This window comes from Belonocnema kinseyi, chromosome 2 (genome assembly GCF_010883055.1).
Source record: "Belonocnema kinseyi isolate 2016_QV_RU_SX_M_011 chromosome 2, B_treatae_v1, whole genome shotgun sequence".
In the NCBI taxonomy this organism is placed as follows: domain Eukaryota; kingdom Metazoa; phylum Arthropoda; class Insecta; order Hymenoptera; family Cynipidae; genus Belonocnema; species Belonocnema kinseyi.
The window spans coordinates 170131303-170142112 of record NC_046658.1 but is presented as its reverse complement, the minus strand read 5'-3'; positions in this window follow the sequence as shown (position 1 = coordinate 170142112).

The following is a 10810-nucleotide window of genomic DNA, read 5'->3' as shown; positions in this document are numbered from 1 at the left end:
CACTTGGGGAGGGTTGGTAATCCTGGTCTATAAGTTTGTGGATTAACTACTGTTGGGTAGGCGAACATATTCCTAGAATTTAGAGACAATCGAAAAACATGAAGTTTGAGTTGGGGCAGTTGAGGAATAATGCCCCATATGTAGTGATGTTTCGTCACCTCTGCCGCATTTTATACATTCTTTCGTGAGGTTATAATCAATTTTGTGCATTGAACATTCAGATCTGATGCCAGGCTTTATGCTCCAGGGTACTACGTATATGTTACCAAAAAAACCAGACGCTCCAAATTAATCTGACTTTCGAGCGATAGTCTGTCTTCCAACAATTTATGAATGTCTTACAGCTATCATTGCAGATAAGGTATATTCTAATGGCGACGAGTGTCACATTCTTACAAAAGAACCCAAAGGATGTTGTAAAAACTCGAGAGTCTGTAAAAGCAAGCGCTTCTTTTCGTGCCGCAGTACTATTTGCATTATGTCTTGAAACTTTACAAAATCTGGCCATGCATTGACTTTCTAAGTCATGCAATAAGGCTCTGGGTATATTTCAAGGTGACTCCTCCAGCGCACTATGGTTCTGTTTAGCGCTGAATCCAATGAGCAAAACACTAAACAGCATGCCTCATGGGTTCAGAATTCATGATAATGAGGATGGTCATCAAGTGATCTACCTTTTTTACATGGTTGACCTGAAGCTATACGCTAGTTCAGCGCAGAAACAGCAGCAAGTGATCGATGTCACAAAGCATACGATAGTTCAGACAAGCCTGACTACTGCCTTTACTACGACACTTAGATTGATTATGAAGAATTTTCTCAACTCGGCAAACAAAATCAGGTCAATCAACATATATGCCATCACTGTCATCACTTACTCATTCGGGCTCATAAAATGGTCTAACCCCAACCTTGAAAAGTTAAACAGAATTGTTCGCGTAGAAATGACGAAGCACCGAATGCACGACAAAAATTCGGTGATTGAAAGGGTAGATCTACCACGACATATGGGGGGTAGGGGCGTTGTAGATGTCAAAAAACTGTGTAAGTCACAAGTGATACAGTTGCGACACTATCTTTACAGCAAATGAAATGATCCGCTTTACAATACTATCTGTCAAGCGGATCTTGACTACACGCCCTAAAATTTGTCCTCAGATAAGGCCTTAAATATCATAGCAGAATAAATACAGCAATTAGAAATACAATGGAGGCATAAATCCAACCATGGCCATCAAGACGTGGTTGATCGGTGCTGATTATGTAGAGATACCAACGAATCCATCGAGCACTTTATTAATGGCTGTGGCGTAATGGCTCAGAGAGAATATACACACAGAGATAAGGATGGAACGGGCATTATCCATCAACAACTTGCCCTAAGCCTAGGAGTCTTAAGAGAATAGATGCTTTTCTATATATACATTTCAATGCTCGTTTTGGAAAGCAAAGATTAAATCCTATATTGGGATGTTACTATCCAAACAGATCATTACATCCCGGCTAATCGACCTGACATTGTGATGCGAGAAAAAAAATGTGAAAGAGTCATCATCATCGACATTGCTTGTCCGCTTAACCGAAATTGGCAGTCAACCTATACAAAACAAGATCCACAAGTATAGCGAGTTAAGGCACGACGCAAAGACCATATGGAGGAATATGAATTATGCATCTATTCAGCCGATTGTGATTTCGGCTACAGGCAATGTGCACGTAAGATGCACTGAACATATTGCACATTTAGGAGTCAGTAGGGTATTGGCAGCAGCTCAGAAGGCGTATTTATTAAACACCTGTCGTATTGTAAGAAACTTTCTTGACCATCAGGAAGTGAGCGACTAAAAACCCGTGGAGTGGCAGATGGAATCTCTGAGAAAGCATCCAGAGGTGACTGTTGTCACCTCTAATGCTTGTAGCCGCTCGTTATTGCATACTTACAACATCATCACAGGAAGTTTCAAGCATCGTATTAACATAGTTCAATTAACTTACAAAATTCTAATTCCATCAGTCACTTGACTTAGTCCGTGGCTATCATGTATAACCGGGTTCACCCGAGTAAAAGTTTTAAACAAAACCACACAATAAAGTACTTTCTGCTATTTCATATTAAATATAAAAAAGATTTTGTTCATTCTTGCGAATTTTACGTTCTTTTTTATCTGAAATCATTATCAGTCAAAAATAGGTTGATTTAACGTTCTCCTCAATATCATAACTTAAAAGCCTGATGAGCTTACGGCCTCCCTAAAAGTACGTTCCATTCAATTTCAAGGTTTTATTTTTGCTGTGAAACAATATAGCAAAAATATGACAGCGCATTTAGGAAATATTATTCAAATCACCTGAAAAACTTCGGGTTAAGCAAATAAAATTTGTCCGCCAATTTTTTGAAATAAATAAAGTCTGATCATACAGGTCGGCGACTTGCGAATTATGTAATAAATTAATTATAAGATAATGGCTCAAGCGTTCCGGATTTTTAGTGTCAAAACTACGGCAGTGGTATTAACATGAGAGGCAAGCATAAAGGAGTTCAGAAGTAAATACTTGACGTTAACCTAAGAGTACTTCATGTTCCTTGCTCTCCTTGCAGTTTAATTCTTGCTGTAAGCGATTTTGTAAAATGTAGTATTGCAGCTGGTGACTTTTCTAGACTTATTGAACATCTATATAATTTTCTTTCGCCGTCGATTGAAAGATGGGCATTTTGTAATACGAATCTTTCGAGATTAACCGTAAAACCGCTTATCAAATGTCCGCGAAATAATTCTGATGTCACAAAATTGCGGACATAAATAATAAAAAATGTTCGGACCTTGATAAGAACGGCGACATCTATGGTTATGCTAAATCTAAATTAGGTATTGGGGTTTGAAAATTTATAACGGCGAATCCAAAATGGTGGCACAAAATGATCAAAAATATTTAGGGCTTTGTCATTTGTGCAGACCAACTTCATACTAGCGCTTATTTTTTTGTATTGCTTAGATTTAGCATTTATCCAACAATAAATTACAATTCATTGATCCTAATAACCCAAGTATCAATAATTTCATAAAGGTCAGAACATTTTTAATAATTTATGTCCACCATGTTTGCCATATTAAATCTGCTATTTTCAATTATTGGAAACAAGCATGCCATTTCGATTTAGCGACCCCGAAAACTACTTTTCAAAATTCAGAATGATAAGTCCAATATAGCGAATGTAATTTAATAAAAATGTTCAAATATTAATAAATTTAGTGATACTTAGGTTCATGGGGATACTGAATACGAATTTGATGTCTTAATCAGATTGTTCATATAATTTGTTGGGGCCGTTCAAATGAAGTCTGATGTTGGATTTTCAAAATTCAATAAAGTGGACATAAATTATAAAAAAATATTTGGACTTTTATACAAATAATTATACTTGGGGTTTCAAGATCGCCGAATCAAAATATTATATTGGGTGTAAGATGCATGTAAGTTATAAAAAACAAATCAGTAGAAATAAGTGCTAGTGAGAAATGACTCCAGACAAATGATAAAGTTCAGAAACATTTTTTATAATTCTGTTCGACAATATTGTATGCGCCAATTTTCATTTTAAAAACTCAACAACAGATGTATATTCAGCCACCCAAAAAACCTAAGTATCAAAAAATTAACCAAGGTCCGACATTTTTTTAATAATGCATGTCCACCATATTGGATTCGCCATTTCGAATTTAGGATCCAACATCAGATTTAAAATGAGCAACGCCAAAAACTTTAAGATCACCAATTTTATCTAGATCCAAACAATTTTACTATTTCAGGTCCCCCAAATTTTGAATTATTTAAGGCCATCTTCGGACTTGGTGTCAGCGACCCCAAGAACAAACAATTTGTTGAAAGTTTTAGATTAAATGACTTTTCTACTAAAAAATAACAATTTTGAACATAAACAATTATTTTTAAAAAGAACAATTTTGTACACTGCAGTAAAATTTTAAACTTAATAGATAAATTTATAACTAAAGAGTTCCATTTTTAAACAAAAAATAAATTTATAACAGCCACAATTTTTAAACAAAAAAATACCGAATTTGCACCAAGAAATCAACTTTTCGGAAAAGAAAGGACGAATTTTTAAGAATGTAGTTTAGTTTTTAACCAAACAGTTATAAATTAAAATCAAGAACTTTCCAGCAGATAAATACATTTTTCATAAGCTGCTTGGAATTTCATTCAAGCAGTATAGTTTTTAATTTGAAGAGGTAAATTTTCAACGAAAAATGGAAGAAATTTGCAACAGAACAATGAATTTTCAACTCACTGTGTGGTCTTGGTACAAGTTGCTGATCGTGGTCAGTGTGTTCTGCAGGAGTCAGATGCTTAGACGTATGGTCTCCAAAATCCCCGCCATATGATGGTTCCGGAGAATTCAAATCATTCAAAAGGCTTGTGACTTCATGTGCATTAAAACCCTCAATATTTCCAGGAGAAGATGGTATCCACTCATTTTCTCGCCTTCTCGATGATTCTGTAAAAAGAACAATGATATATACAAAACTCATTTTATCTAATAAAGACTCTGCTGATACGTAAGTTTTTGGGGTCACAGACTTTATATCTGACGTTGGACCTATAAAATCAAAAATCACAGATCCAATATGGCAGACATGCATTTAAAATGTTCATACTTTCATAAAATTAATGATATTTACGTTATTGGGTTAGAAAGCTTCGAATCTTATGTTAGATTTCTTAAATTCAAAATGCCGTACATGTGTACGAGGTGTGTTCAAAAAATAAGGTGGCCTTATGGTTTTCTCAAAAAATATTCATTTATTCCTCAATATTTATGTTTTCCCCTTCAAAGTAATTCCCCTCAGATATAATACACTTGTGCCAACGCTTTTTCCAATCATCGAAGCACTTCTGATAATCATTTTGTGATATAGCCTTGAGTTCTTTCAGCGCTGTAGTTTTTATCTCCTGAATCATTGAAAATCGATGTCCTTTCATGGGTCTCTTAAGTTTTGGGAAAAGAAGAAAGTCACTGGGGGCCAAACCCGGTGAATATGGAGACTGAGGCCTGACTGTGGTGCTGTTTTTGTTCAGAAAATCTTTCACAAGCAACGATGAATGAGCAGGTGCATTATCGTGATGCAAAAGCAGCGAATTGTTTTTCCAAAGTTCTGGAAGTTTTTTGCGTATCGCCGCTCGCAAACGGCGCATAACTTGAAGGTAATACTCCTTGTTGACCGTACAACCTTGTAGTAAGAATTCCAGATGCACTACGCCACGGTAATCAAAGAAGACAGTCAGCAAAACCTTCGCATTTGACCGAACTGGTCGTTCGTCTTCGACATCCTCTCGGCCTTCTTGGAATAGCATGTACCACTTATACACATTTTTCTTACTCAGAGTAGACTCACCGCATGCAACTGCCAACATTTCAAGAGTTTTAGAGCACTGGATTCCATTTTTCAAACAAAATTTAATGCAAACTCTTTGCTCCATTTTTTTCGAAAGAAGAAAATCGCCGAGCACACTAAACCCTTCTAACCTTTTACGCCGCTTCCAGAAAAACAACACGAGCTATATAGTCAAAACTGTGAACATATGATCGTGACGAGTGTACCAACACAACAAAACAAAAAATTTAAAACGTAAATGTATGTAGCCCGCGAAAGTTGAAAAGTCACCTTACTTTTTGAACACACCTCGTATAACACGATGAAGTAAAAAGTAATTTTTAGACATTTTAAACCGGCATATTGGATCATTTAGCGTCTTAAAAATTCTCAGTATTACTAATTGTATTCAGATTCAAATATTTTTAATATTTCAATCCCTTCATATTGGATCCTTCGATTTATATTTTGAAAATCCAATATCATTTCTATTAACATAGGCACAGCATATGCAGAGATTAAAACATTAACAAAGGGGAGCCAAATTGTGTTCCTGTAATAATTGGACAATGCAGCATATATTGTGTAATTACCGTTCGATCATCCGGCGAAAAATATGATTTAAAATAATAATTGCTGAACTTCTATAAAGAGCACTGCACCTAACAGTGCTCTCTCAATATATTGATTTACATTGAATAACTTTAATTTGATGCACTGGAGTGCGTCATATAATGCCTTGGCCTACATATCACATAGTCCCGTAACTCCAACTTTTCGCCTTGAATTAGGCATAGGAAATAAGTACACGTGATTTCGTCAATCAACATTATTTCCTTATTTCAAAAATTTCAGGATTAAAAAATACATAATAAGTTCGAAGATATACCATTACATACTTAATACTGTAAGATAAATATACTAGATTTTGCGGGGGACAGGTATTATTCTGACAAACGGAACCCGCTTCCAGTGAAATTGCAAAAGAATTTTAGCCGCGACCGCGCCTTATGACCGTAGGATAGGTGCCTGAAGTCTGTCACGGACTCAATACCATGATTGCGGAAAAGTCTCCAGCACCCTGATGAGACGGTGCTGCCCAAGGACGATAGCCATCTGCATTTGGTGCACATACGGGGATACTTTTTAGGCTATTGGCCTCTAGAGGCTCGGCAGCTGCAGGAACGCCAATGATAATCCCTGTAAGCTTAAAAGAATATTTCAGATAAACCCTTTGACAGTATGTATCCTAGATGCTCAAAGTGTGTATGACACGCTCTTCAGTTATTAACAGGAATGGCTTGGCTCAAAATGGCTTGAAAGGTTTAATGCAGTAGGCTCTTCCCACTTAAAATATGAGGTGAAAATGCAAGCCAGACGCTGATGGATTGAAGGAATCTTCTTTCACCAAAAGGTCTTGATATCATCTGGTTCCGGAACATTATAGTTCCTTATGCCTCTGAAAGTTTCTTCACCTTCTCGCTCGTGATAGGTGGGAATTTTGCCTCAGGTGTTATGAGATGTACTGCACAGCTCGCTTAAGCTATTTATGTTCATTGAGTCGGCTAACAGTGGATTCTGGACTTCGTAAATTTCTCTCCTAAATACTTTAAACTCCTATGGTTTTGGCGGATTAACGACGGAAACTGGAGGTTATTGAAAGAGTCGATATGGGGAGTCGAGGTGCAATTCAGATTTTACAAAGACGTGTTCTTCCGTCTCCGTAAATGGGTCCAAAGAGTTGACAAAAAAAACTTGCTATAGCCGTATTTTATATAAAATTTAGGACCTGCATTATGTCTCTCGAATACAACAAGAGTTAGCGGTGATCAGGGACACCCCAGACAAACCTGGTGGATTTCTGGAGAGTAGAAAAGGGAGTGGAAGGTGACCGTGCACTGTACATTATATTACTCTGCCACTTCGGGAAAAAGTTGGGGTATTTCAAAGGCAAATTTACTTTTTACAATGCGTCTTCTCTAACAATGAAAATGTTTTTATACAAGTTTCATTGTTTGTGTTTAACTTCCTTTGAGCCCAACAACGTAAGTACAATAAAAGTGAATACAGTTGTTCTTGTAGAGACAATATCAAGGGCGTTTATTAGGCTGGTCGACAAAAAGACATTTTTCAATTTTTGAAATTAGACTGAAAAATATCTTAGGCAATATGAAAATAGAAAGTGCCAACAGTCAATTCGCAGGCTCTACTCTTCTTGCTTCTCGATGCTCCTCCTACATATTTATGGCCAAGCTGAACCATAGGTGGAACCGTGATTTCTCTATTTTGAGTAGTTCATTTAAAAAAAAACTTTGAAGCAAATGCGTAGTCCTACTAATTACTTTTTTTCAGAACAAAAAATGGAGACGTTATATTTCCATGTAGCCTACAATATTTTTCAGTCTAACCAAAAAAATTCGAAAATACTTTTTTTACCACACTAGCGTCTATATAACCTCACTAACCTGGTATGAAAATTTACAGCAAAAAAAAAGAAAAATTATAACAATAAGTTGCAAAAAATCAAAAATATTGTAACTTCTAAGCCGTAAGCAGGTGCAAATTAAAATAAATATTTGTATTTTCGAGTCATGAGGAATGGGTCCAATTTGCTGGATTTGAAAAAAACGTTTGCCATGATTTTCGGATTTGTAATCACCATTTTGAAAAAAGTTCCTTTAGAACTTTGTTTCCGAGAACGTCAGCACATCGATGTATTGTTTCTACAAGATTATAAAATCTAGTTAAAACCTCAAAAAATTGAAGAGCCTTAAATACCTTGAATTTTACTACAAATACGATACTTTTTCTGTTTTTTATTAACATGTAGTACAATTCAACTCATTGCAGACTCTTAAATTTTCCTGATGTTTCAATTAATATGTACAATACTTTTCCTAACTCTAACTTTCCATTTATATCAAAAAGGATCTTTTTCTCTTTACCATCGCATAAAAGTATACTTTATAAGTCTTGACTAGAAAAGTATAATTTTCATGAAATTTCTACAATTTAAAGTGTTTATCATTTGCAATATTGCAATAGTTTATCTTCATACATTTAAAAAAGGCCTAAAATGAATGGTTCAAACCTACCTTGGTTGTCAACACTGAAAAATAAAATTCGGTTCAGTGAACATCTAACCCCCTTTTAAAAACCTCGTATAGTTGCTCTGTCTGAACTTTTGTACGAAAAGACTTTTTAGAATCGTTATTTTGCAGTGATGTATCGATTTTTGGAAACTAGTCATATGTATTTCTCGTAATTACCGTATTAGGGCGAAGTTTACTTGGTTGACTAATGTACCCCCATAACTACGAAAGAAAGCATCATTCATTTTTGCACATTTAGAGTTTACACTTGGAATACAGGAGAATCTACTTCATTGTTCCAAACTGGGTATATAGCCTATACATTACTTAGTAACAACCCTTATTTCTCCTTAAGATTTAGGGCAGGACGGTTTATAAAATTAAAAGAAGATTATTAGGTGCAGTGATCGGTATAAAAATTCCCGTGGCTTATCTGATCGCTTTTATATTCTACTTGCGGGAAATTTTCAGAATCGATTAAGACAGTTAAGGAATTTACCCCTTATTAAGTGATCTCATTAAGAGTTTCAAAATAAAACTTTATAGTAAAACTCCGACAGCGTATTTAGGAAATATTTTCTTTTTTGACTCTAATCGCGGATGAAGCAGTGTCACTCACTATAAAATGGATAAAACTGGAAAAATATTTGTCAATTATTCTGGATTACACAAAATTCTTTTTTAAATAATCTTTTTTTTTTGTTTTTTTTATTTGAATATTCCAATTTTTGAAAATTTCCAATTTTTTTTTGGTATTTTGCAACAGGTATATAACCTTCTGGCGGCGTCAACTTCAAAATGGCCAAATTGTGATAAATATGTGAGTCGTTATTTTACATTTTTTTATTTATCCTTAGAATTATAAATAATCATAATGAATGCTATGTTTCGTATGATTATTAATAATTGTATTTTCAATAATTTATTTTAAACCGTTTTGAATAGTCTATTGACAACGAAAATACTAGTGGGGGGGGGGGGCAGCAATTTAATCACTGTAATCGGGCGTCAGATGTCATTGTACATTGATGTCAATTATGTAAATTGTATATGTTTATGTATGTAGATGTGGTTATAAAACTATATATATATAGAGGGTCCCTGTACCAAGGGTTTCTGCTGAATATGGTTACAAAAATAAATAGGCAGTCGCGGACAATTGTCCAGGGGTGGTCCCGAAGGAATTAACCCCCAAGCGCAGGTGCAAAGACCGTGCCGAAAGCTGAATGGCACCTGGGTGAGGTGTCTAGAACGGTGTCTCTGGGATACCGGGCGACCTCTCAGAGTAACCAGCCTTATCCTTGCATGCGGGGCTCTACAAGGATGGACGAACCCCTTTCCCTAGCTTCTCGTGGGAACAACAATGACAACACCAAACATAGTTGTAGTAAGGGCGGTTCAAAAAAACTGAACGCACAGGGCTCCCGACAATGGGGCGGCCAACAATGCCGACCAATTTAGAGCTGGGGGAGCCAAAGAAAATGGATTCAATGCGATGGATCGGCGGGATCTCGTGATCTTTGGGTGGACGGACAACTGAATCACGGCTTGCTAGACTTGCTAGACTTGTTAGATTTGCTAGATCCGGACCCGTTATCACACACTTAACAAGTCAAAGCTGCTGACCATCAGGCAGCATATTGTTGAGAGATTACGGATACTATCTGACGCTCAGAGAAGTCTAGAGCGGAGGGAGAGATGGGTCAGAGAAAATCAACAGTTTCTCTCTGACCCATCTCGACTCTTCCAAGACGCTCCAGTTACTGTTGAACACCCACCCAAACCAGAGGAGGTCGAAGTATTTTGGAGAGAAGTCTACGAAGTTCAGCATAGACTGGACGAAGACTTAGAAAATATAAATAGCTTCAAGGAGTCATGTGTTGCCCTCATAACACCTGATAAAGAATGCCCACCCATCACTACCGAGGAGGTGAAAAAATTATTAAGAGGAATGAAGAACTATTCCGCACCGGGACCAGATTGTATCAAAACCTTCTGATGGAAGAAGTTTTCTTCAACCCATCAGCATTTGGCCCGTATTTTCACCTCATATTTGAAGTCGGAAGAGCCGATTCCAGAGTGGTTGGTGGAAGGGCGCACAATACTCCTGCCGGAAATAGGCAACTTAGCTGACCCGAAGAACTATAGGCCAATAACTTGTCTGAACACGCTTTATAAGATATTCACAGCTATCCTAAATGATAGGATTGTTCGGACAATTGTACCTGTGTGGCAAGAAATGTATGAACAACGAGGCTCAAAGAAAGGCGTAGCCGGATGTCGGGAGAACCTTCTCATCGATAGATGTGTCTGCAAAGATGCAGC